Source organism: Lactuca serriola, chromosome 1 (assembly GCF_051521515.1).
Source record: "Lactuca serriola cultivar US96UC23 chromosome 1, Lser_US96UC23_V15, whole genome shotgun sequence".
In the NCBI taxonomy this organism is placed as follows: Eukaryota; Viridiplantae; Streptophyta; class Magnoliopsida; order Asterales; family Asteraceae; genus Lactuca; species Lactuca serriola.
The window spans coordinates 141,217,497-141,229,194 of NC_136408.1; the positions used below are offsets into that span (position 1 = coordinate 141,217,497).

Here is an 11,698-nt window from a genome sequence, read left to right on the forward strand (position 1 = left end):
AATCTGACTTCGTATGAGTAAGTTATGAATTTTTTAAGTTTCTGTATAACAGTGTACAACTAAAAACTCGAAATAAAGATCGAGTGACTTTTAGCCGACACAACCTAAACGAGAATTGAAGGTCTCGTCATTAGTAGTAGAACAGTAAAAAGACAGACAACAACGGACGTCGGATGAAGAAGTTATGAATTTTTAACAGATTTTCTTGTCCTGGTCTGTTAAAAATAATAATATTAAAAATAATATCAAAATTAGCCAACGAAGTCTAAACGAAAGTCATAGAGTAAAACTTTACCTACGCGTGCATATAAAGAACGTCGAAAACGGAGTTCGTATGCAAAAGTTATGAGTTTTAGATGTTTTTGGCTCAAAAACCGAGAAAAATCGCATGGTCATCCTTCTGCCACGTCACCCTCGCATGCGAGCCTCCATGTGTCACCTCCTGATAGGACTGAAGTTCTCCATGTCACCATCTGATTGGACCGCAGCCGAGGTCCAATAAGCAGCCGACACCCTCGCAGGAGACACTCCTCGGACACCCTTTGGACCCTCGTGGCACCTCCCCATTGGACCGAAGTTCGGTCTACTCAGAAGCCACCACGTCCGAAGCATCGCCCCGTGTACCCTTCACATGACCGACGCATGTGCTGCTGACTCCTTCCTTCGCCACCTGTCCGAACACGTGGCAGCATCGCACAACCTCGCATAGCCAAGGATCCGAGGCTTCGGCCTATATAAGGCATGCAAGGGCTTCTAAAATCTTACACTTTTCACCCCAAATTTCACACATTTTCATATTTTTCACATCCACAAACTTATATACAACCCCTAAAGCCCCGGTATCAAGTCTCAAACCCTAATCAAGCCTCGAAGCCCCGAGATTCCAGAGAAGTTAACCTATCTCCAGTCGAAACTCTTCCCAATTTGAGCCGGTTTCTCATCAAATAAACTCCTTTCCGGGAAATGAAATGCTGCCCAAATCCCCATCTAACAAGTGAGTTCATACCCCCGTATTTTCATGCTTTCTACTATTTTAATGGGGGTAATACAAGTATAACACAAGAACTTTGTGTTACAAATAAATGATTTCAAATCACGATAAAAAGATTTTAAAGCATCAAAAATACTTCAAATATTGAATTCTTTTATAAACTTATATTTTTCCCAAAAAAATCATATTTGTATATATATATATATATATATATATATATATATATATATATATATATATATATATATATATGTTAATATAAATAAGATTTAAAAGGCTTAGAACTAGTAACTCATTCTAGGTCCTTTTCCTTGTTTGGATGTGGACTTATGGTACTGGTTATTTGTCCGAATGTCGTTTAAATTTTACATATATATAAAATTGTATGTGTATATAAATATAAAAGTTATTTCATCAGTTTAATTACCCTTTGTAACATGGTGAGCAAAGGATTACATGCAAAAATAGTTAAATACAAATTCATAAAGTACATATAAATTATAATAGGTATAATTTATGATACATAGAATAACAATTCATGATTCAAGTATACTAGAATACACAGTTTTACAAGAAACAAGAGTTTTGATTCAAAACAAATCAAGGGATTACAAATGTCAAATACATGTTCGAAATACTAATTCAAGAACATACTATCAATCATTTAATTCAGAATGATTGGGTTTTCATGACTAATATACATGTAACGTTTATAAGCTTTTTATGAGACATTCAATTCAAGTTGTTTAATTCATTTAGACAACCAAGGTAAAGTCCTGACATTATAACTAGAGTCTCCAATTAGGAGATCGAAACAAGTTGTGTGTAGATCTATATCGAGATTGACAACCTTGCACTCAGGCTGGTAGCCATAGTCAGGCATACACGCCAATGAGTGGCAATTGTTATCAACAGTTTAAATGCCCACAAAGCGTTTGTTTATGGCGATCATGTCTTAGTATGGTTATAATAACTCATTAAAAAGATATTAGCAACACGTTATTGTGTAAACAACTAAACGTAAGTACATCTTCAAAGTACCAGTTTACAAAATACAAAGTACAATGGTATATTACGGTTTTCAATAACAGCTGGTGAAGCCAGGCACACTCTCAGTTACAAGTTTTACAAATACAGAACATTGGTTTACAAAATAGAACGGTTTTATGGGAATATAACTACTTTTCATATACAACAGAAAATATGGGATTTTCTGGAACAATTTTCATATTCAAGATACAAAGACACCCTTTCAAACATAAAGAGTTATGTACTCACTCAACTTATTGTTGATACTCTCTTTTCCAATTACTTGTATTCTCAGGGAAATAATAACAGGTACTCCCCGAGCTTTTGGAGAAGATGGAGCTATTATGAGTCATATCTTCTTCTTTTGTATTACTATTTTGGTTTCAATATACAATGATTGAACACATGTAAATACTTATACTTTTAAATACAATGGTTGTATGTACTTTGATTACTATGATGCTTGTGTTGTGACACAACAAATGAAGTCCTCCACCCCCGGACATTTCTGCCGTCTGGTTTGGGGGTGTGACAGATTGGTATCAGAGCATTGTTTATAGTGAACTCAGTATATCAATCCATAAAGGATATACACAATTTAAATACATTCGGGCTATGAGCTTTAACTAAAAGTATACTTTTTAAGAATTCTAAGTATTTTTAAAAGTAGTATACTAACACTCATACCTACAAGTACATAGTCATAAGATCTTAAAAGTATTTGGATGTTGAACATTACAGTCAAACCTGGGCAGTTATGTAATCATATCTAGAATTAATATAGTCTGATCAACTATATTGAATTTAGATATGACCAACATGTGTTTGGGAGTGATAATAGTGTTGTCATATGTCTAAAACTTACCAACTACAGAAGAAAATCTAGAACATAACATAAAATACTATAAGAATATTTTAAACATCGATATGCTTTAGTGTTTCATGCATTTCTCATGACCTTATTCTCGTACAGACACAATGGCAGGATATCAACCACCAGGGGACCCTTATTTTCCAAATCATGGCAATGAAGGATGGGTAGCGGAGGATCCGGAAGAGGATCCAGAAGAAGACTCAGATGAAGAACCATTTGAGGACAACGAATCACGTGGTACGGATACAAAGCCACAAGTCTGCAACCCTAGGGTACGTCTCCTGAGACAAGATGAAGCAGAACCCATACCCGAGTGGGGCCAATATATAAACCATTGGAGCCGGCAAGACGACCAACGCCCTCCTTACGGAATGGCAAGAGGTTTCTATAATGTCTCTAGAGGAGGAACAACCGATAGAGCTCTTCCAGTTACAGTCAACTAAATAGCCCGACAATTCGATCAATCAAGGATTTCGATTAATCGAATCCTACAAGTGAATACAATTGTGCAGGCTAACACTGCAGATATCCCTCGTCTTGATAAAATGCAAGACGACACCCAACATCATACTGAAGCCCTTCAAAGGAAACTTAATGCTGCGCAATCCGAGATAAGGGAGTTGAGAGAGCATCAAGCTACACAAGAAAGGCGCTAGAAGACGCAGGATGAAGCAGGACCCATCAACCGTCATAGCAACCGCTGCAAGTAGTGTTTACACTACTTCTACTTCTAGTTTAATATACTGAATGTATAGACTACTTTTCATGATATGTACAAAACCAAGTATCAATAAAATAATAAGCACTTTACTTCAACAAGAGTTATTACAATTTTCATAAACATCCCATTCCAAAGTTTTGGATTACGGATATGTTCCAGTGTTATTTTTCATGCCTTTTTCAATACGACCACGAAAATTTTGTTTTTGGTAGGTCGGTTTAATGTCGATGCTTTCGAAATATTGTGGTATATTAAAGACCCGCTTTAGGGTCAAGTATCCTGATTACATATACTTAATATACCAATACAATCGACATGTATTTTCATACTCTTTGAAAAATAACCACTCCATTTTATATTATCCTGTTGCAAGTTGTACTTGCAGTGGACATCTCTTCAAATTCTTTACAAGATTCTTGTTGAATTATGTGTTTAAGTTCAGAGATACCAAATTCATATTCATTCTTGATATCTCACTATCTTTTTATCTATTGAATTTTATAGAAAAAGATGCCTCCTCGTAGAAACCCAAGACGTAACAATGAAAATGAAGCACCGACGCCACCTCCACCACCACCTCCTCAATTTGATGTTGTTACGTTTCAAGCAGCAGTCATGGCAGCTGTAGTGGCTGTCATGTCTCATATCAATACTCCTGGTGCTAGTGGATCGGGAGCTGGTGCACATCCTTCTAACCCTGTCGAGGGTCATGAGCACTCGCGAGAGTGCACTTATAAAGACTTCTCGAATGCCAAACCCAGGACCTTTAATGGAACTGGAGGAGTGATGGTTTTAAGGCAGTGGATTGAGAAGACAGAAGCAATCTTTGAAATTTGCTCCTGTCCAAAGGGTAGCAAAGTTAAATTTGTTGTCTGTACTTTTTCAGATAGGGCCCTAACATGGTGGAATGGCCATGTTAAGTCACTGACTTTGATAGTGGCTGATATAATAAGCTGGGAGAACTTAAAAACCATGTTGATGTGGAAATACTGTCCGCGAGGGTAAATTCAAAAACTAGAGGAAGAACTCTGGGGTCTTACCATGGCCGGTGCAGACATAACAACTTACACGAATCGCGTCTGTGACTTGGCGATTCAGTGTCCAGAAATGGTTGCTCTTGAGAGCAAAAAGATTAAAAGGTATATTTGGGGACTGTCGCCCAAGATACAGGCAAGTGTCATTGCATCTAGGCCTGTTACCTTTGACAGTGCCAAGGAACAGGCACAGTCACTTATTGACCAAGGAAATCGTCAAAATTCTGTGGTTATTGCTCCAGAACAACCTAAGGAGAATAACAACAACAACAACAACAATAACAACAACAAAGGTTGGAACAAAAGGAAGGGCAAATCTCCTCTGGAACCTTCAAAGAAGCAATAAATAGTTGCAGTCCATCACTACTAGAAAAACAACCTTTTACGACCCTCATTGCGCGTCGTAAAAGGCTCAGACGACGTGCAAATGCGCGTCAAGAAAGGCCATGTCATAAAGAGAGACGACGCGCTTTTATGACACGCAGTGCGTATAAAGGAAGGCCACGCCATAAAGGAAGACGATACGCATGCGCGTGTCATAACCTTACGACGCGCGTGTTAATGACACACAATACGTATCAAGAAAGCCCCTGTCAAGAAAGGCCATGTCATAAATGAAGATGACACACATTTTTGCGTGCCATAATTTGTAATGTTATATATATATATATATATATATATATATATATATATATATATATATATATATATATTCAAATTACAAAACAGATTGAAATTATCATAATACAAAATAAAATACCCTACATAAGAACAATAATTCATTTCAAAAAAATATCACATGTCAAGCAAGTTACCTAACATTACATGTCAAACAACACTACATGTCAACACTAATAACACTTAAAAACATGTTTTTTCCTACATTTGGAGAACCCACTATTCCTATTTCAGCAACCAACTTTAGGTCCAATGCCAACCACTTGTAAAATAACAACATTAGAAGATCAACATTTTCTTGATTTGATGATTCAACATTAGTTGCCCCTTGACCTATTCCTGTTAAAAAGATACATAAGAGGAATATTATTTTATCTACTCGAGGACAACTTATGATGATAACACCATTATTAAAATGAAGTTACAACATCAATTATTTACATAAAAAAATAAAGTTTCAAAAACTCTGAAAATTTGAAATCATAATAAAAAAAGGAATATTATTTTACAGACATACCTTGTTACAATTTATCATTACTTCCGGATTTCATGGCAAAAACTTCATTGGTATCTTTTAGTTCAACCAAATGAACACTACAACCAAGCAATTCAGTTATTCAGTTATTACGAATACACACACAAAAAAAAAGATATTGAAACATGTTACCTTAAACATACTAATGCTAAAAGTTGTAGTCTAACAAAAAAATATAGGAATTGTGAGGCACTCCAAGTAGAACTTGTAATACTGCAGCAAAAAGCCAAAAATGTTAGAATACATGTATTTAATACTTATACAAGAATAATTTAACATATAGAATGTTAGCATGTGATAAACTAATTATTTGTAAGGGCCAAGGGGCATGTGGTTTGTAGAATGTTTTTGGAAGAAATGGAATTTGTTAAAGGAATAGGAATTTAAAGGAATCATAACCTTTCAGGTGTTTGGTTGGCAGGAGATGAAAATAAATACAACAAAAAAATTAATAGTTTTAAAATTTTTACTTATGCGTAAAGAACCTTTCATTATTATTCATTTCAAGATACATAAAAGAGGGTATTATGGTCTTTTAATAAAAAAGGAGGAATGACATGAAATTTGAGGATCAATTTTGGACTTCACTATGGACTATCAACACTGGAAATGTGTGGTTACCAACTCATACATGACCGACTTAGGAATAAATTGGTCCAATGTCAGGAATGTCATGGACATGCGAGCTGTCTATGGCGGGTAAGAAAAACATACATTTTAAAAAAAAAAATTAAGAAAAATCCAAGCGGTTGATTTTGTTTTCGTTTGATTATAAAATTGAAACTTCACTTGCTAAATTTTAAAAAAAATGGGAAATGTAATCACATATAAAGAAGGTAATCTCTCTCGGGCATTTGATCAAACAGCTTGCATGCAATCTGATTTCTACTCTTTTGGTCATTCTAAGCAATCTGATTTCAAACCTTTCTATTAATTTTGATCGGTTTTTTCATCATCTAAACTTTGGTCCCTCGGAAATCCAAGTCATAAGACTAAAAAAATCTAGACATTAATGAAATCGACATCATGTTCTAGAGGAAAGGATATGAATAATAGGCCAAGAAAAAGAAACAAGGATGTAACAAATAATGTTGCAGAGGCAAAAAAAGGGTTCAAGGAGACATGAGACTGTGAAAGATAATGAATCAACGAATAAGAGTGTACCACCTGTCGCAACAACTGTAAGCAGTGGGCACAAAATGCAACTGCTGGTTCAACGTGTCAACAGTAAATGATATTATTTTCTGCTTAGTTTTAAAAACAAAAAATGAAATATTATTATATTTCATTTTGTATATATGGCTTAAAATGAAGAATATGCATATACCTTTCCATTTAAACACCCCTACTGCATTTGCAGCATCAAGCTCCACACTAAAACGTGATCTTGATATCTACTGACTGCTATCCATGGGAACAACATAATTATTCAAAGCCAATATGCACAACGCTGACGGGCTATGATAATGAACAATATTTGCACAAACTACAAGAACTCCACCAATTGGAGAGGGAACAACAAGAAGCTTATATGCGTCATCTTGAAGATTTTGATACACATAACATATGAAATTCAGCAGAACCATATCTATAAAAAGCTTGAAAACTACCAAAACTAGAAATAAGAATTAAAGAAGAAACTAACTTGACTAAAAATGTGTTCATATGACCCAAGAATACAAAGTAGTGCAGGGTATTTTTTAATCGCCTCTTTGCATTTTAAAATGACAGGCTTTGTGAAAGTTGGAATCTATGATAAGTAGATCACTCTTGATTCCTGTACATGAGTATTTGTATCGGTATCTTCTTCTGCAACATCTACTATTGCTCTATCTAATCTGGTGATTCCTTCTCTTCAACCTGATAAGTGAATATCATAAATTAGTACCCAAGAACAAATTATTAATATAGTTTTGTTGTAAATAATGGAAATCATAAAAGTTAGGTTCCAAGAAGACATAAAGAGCTCAAGCATTTCCTCATGGTTTCACTGGAAGCAAACTACACCAATAAATAAAACATAAATCATATGTTGTTTATATAAATAGAATTACAACAGGGTATTGAAGGTGGAGCGTTTGGTTTTTCTGAAGGAATCATTGTTCGATAAGTATGTTGATGAGCATGGAGTTGTTGATTTTTAGGGTTTATGGTTTAGGGTTTAGAGTTTATATGTGGTATAAATACCAAACAAAGTTGAATGTCCAACCTCAATGTCATCAAAAACTACACGAACATCATCTAAACTCGCATCACCTTCTTCACCCTAACTGATTGATACATAGTTCATTTGGAACCATGGATGCTCCCTTATTCCATCAATTCAAATACGCTAAAATAACAATGTTATGTCAAAAAAAATAATAATAAATAGAATCATACTTTGAAAGTACAATGTTATTACATATACTCACAGTTTGAGGGTTGGGATCCAGAATCTTGTCTAGTAATGACTTTGCACCAAAAGGAAACCAGAAAGGATATGAAAACTCAGCAGCACTGACCTGAGTGAGTAGTTGCAGATCTTCTTAAAAATTAAATCTAAATCCATTTTACAAAATAATGATGAATTTATAGATGATAAAAGTCTTTGATATTTAACCTTTTTATACAAAGTTGGAAGATCTGAATCCTCAAATGGAAGATATCCGGTCAACAGGACATACATGATAACTCCACATGACCAGATATCAGCAGCCCCACCATCATATCCACATTTTCTTAAACCCTAAATTCCAACCATGGTAAAAGTCTTGGTTAAAGAAGAGAAATTTGAAGAGAATTGTTGATAAAAAAATTGATGTTGTTTTGGTGAACCTTTGGTGCGATGTAATTTGGGGTTCCACCAGGGGTATATAAAAGCTCAACACCCTGGAAAATGGTTTTGTATTAGAGAAGAAATATAAAGTATAAACACTGTGAAAAGATTTGGAAAATAATTGTAAGCTTACTTCTTGTGGGAGTGCACTGAGTCCAAAATCTGAAACCTTTAGCCTTTATTTGGAATCAAGAAGGAGATTTTCAGGCAATCTATTACAAGAATGAAGAAACACTGTTAGTAGTAAATAAAACATTTAATATAAATCCTCACACCACAAATGATCTGATTATTCTTAAATGTTAAAAGTTTGTGTCTCTTACCTTTAAATCCCTATGGTAGACACCCTTGGAATGGCAATGGGCAACTGCATCAATAAGTTGTTGAAAGTATCCCCTGGCTTACAATTCTGTCAAAAAGTACTTTTATCAAAAAGTAGAGCTTACAATTATGTCAAAAAGCTCTCCTCCAGTGACAAATTCTAGTATTATATATATCTTTGTATGGCTTGACAAAACCTAACAGAAGGAAAGGATCATGTCATTAAAAAAAATTAGAAATCATAAAAGGATATGTATTTGTTGAGATAGTAATTAAAATGTATTTCATGATTTCAATTATATCTCATGCAGTCTCACAATATTGGGATCTCTCACTATCTTCATAAGGGAGATCTCTCTGTTAATCTACAAGTCAACTTAAATAAGTTACATACTATTAGCAAATGGATACTTTAAAGAATAATTGTAAATACTCCAAGAACAAAAGATGGAAAATGGATAGATAATTCACTTTGTCTAGACTTCTAGTTAATTGCAGTGTTTTCTAGTATATTCTTGGCGACTTCTTATTCAGCCTTATTTTAGGCCTCACACTCTTATATTCTTCTATTCATAAAACCTAAAAGCATTTGTTGCATAAATTTGTTTACTTGCATGATGATAATGTATCATCATGTATGAAACATGATGATACATTGTTACAATTACAATTTATGCAAATTATAAGCAAGAAATGAATCATGCATCTTTGTAATCTGAGTTTTTGATGGCTTATCTCAGAGTTTGCTTACCTACCCTCGTGCCTTAGAGATCTGATTCCTAGGGAAGTAGTGAGCTGACTCCAATGACAGAAGAACAGTAGCAGTCCCTTCCTCTTTATGTAACCCAAATGAAGCATCAACCTTCTTCTTCTTCTTCTTCTAAAGGCTAAACATGCATCCAACAGAAAACGAATTCCAATCCTTCATGAAAGCACCTTTTGAATTATCATTCATGTCATGTCATCACAGGAAGATCACATACTTGAATCGTATGAAAAGGAACAACAATGGAAACATGCAATCGAAGAACTATGATACATGTAATCGTTGAAACACGTAAATAATGCTAATCACAGTAGAAATACAATCCTCCTCACGACCAGAGATAAGTACTGGTTCTTTACGAAAATCTCTAGAATAAACTGCAAAGTCTTCTCTCTCCAACCACTCCTGACAGCTTTCCCCCCAACAGAACGTGAAACATCCACCACGACGATAGACAAATCTGCTAAGGCAACATCATCAACGAGATCAAGGGAGAGTGATGAAAAAGTGGAGTTCGTGAACTGTAGGAATGATTCAGCCCAAGAGTTGACAAAATCAGGGTTCTTAATTAAGTCGAGTCTGGCTAAGATACCGATCTCAGCTATGAAAACTAGGGCTAAGAACAGACGCAGGAAATTGGTCAATTTCTTCTTTGAATTATCTAAACTATGGACGTTGCTAGATGGCAGAGAAGATCCCTAATTTACGAGCTTTTTGAGAGGCTTGAACTCTTTGTCTAGGAAAGTTCAATGAAAGTAGAATTTGGGGGCTAGTGTTAGGGTTAGGGCTAGCAGCCATGAAATATAGCACACTGATTGTTGTTCAGCACATGTTCATAGTTATGAACTCTGTAATGGAACTATAAATGGGGAAATGAGATAGAGAGGCGCTTGTTCAGCCTTAAGAACCCATACAATGCTTTTAGGGTTTCTTTTAATCGAAGAGGATTTCACAACATACGAAGAAGAAGAAGAGTATCAGGAGGGGTTTTGAATTTTTTTGGTATTTCATCCCCCCTTGGCAATTAAAAAATTGAAGAACGCACGTTGATGAAAAAATTATAAAACGACAGTTCTACACGACGCACTTTTTTATAGTAGGTGCCCTTCATGTTTTTAATTTTTTTTGTTGGACACTAATTTTAGGGCTCACATAAATACGTGACCTCTATGCTTCATATTTTGGAAAACTGACATCAATTTTTAGGGCACGCACAAATGCGTGTCCTCTATCAGTGCGTGTCATTGATTGCACGTCGTAAAAGGCTATTTTTCTAGTAGTGCATGCCACTACTGTACTTGCTACCATACCTGCTGTTGCCCCTAACAACCTAGCACCAACTAAGCCCTATGCTGGTAGCCTCCCAAAATCCAACAAGTACAATTTTTACCACACCAGAAATTGCCAAGAAATGCAGTGCCGTAACTGCCACAGGAAAGGACATACTGCCCGATTCTGTAGAACACCACCTCAACCACTTAACCAAGTACCTGCAGCTGGAGTAGGTCAAGCATGCTACCAATGCGATGATGTGGGGCATTTCAAGAGATATTGTCCTAAAGCTGGAAATGCCGGTGGTGTTAGGAGACTTTTAGCACTGGGTCACGACGAAGCAGTGGCAGACCCTGCAGTGGTCAAAGGTACGTTCATTCTCAACTATACTTATGCATGCATTCTTTTTTATTGTGGTGTTGAGAGGAGCTTCGTGAGCCATAATTTTAAACATCTACTAAATCAAAACTCCCAACCACTAAATGAAACTTTCACAATAGAAATGGCTAACGGGAAATCCGAATCCATCAATGATATATACATAGGATGTACCCTTACCTTAAATGACTTGTATTTCCCAATAGACCTTATGCCGGTCTCTATCAAAAGTTTTGACGTCATAATAGGTATGGATTGGTTGTGCCCCAACCATGCCGACA

At 35.6% G+C, this 11,698-nt stretch overlaps 1 pseudogene; it reads right to left on the bottom strand.

Moving 5' to 3' along the window:
• Positions 1 to 5,487: 5,487 nt before the first annotated feature.
• Positions 5,488 to 11,075, bottom strand: LOC145062202 (CBL-interacting serine/threonine-protein kinase 24-like; annotated as a pseudogene).
• Between the last annotated feature and the right edge of the window lie 623 nt (positions 11,076 to 11,698).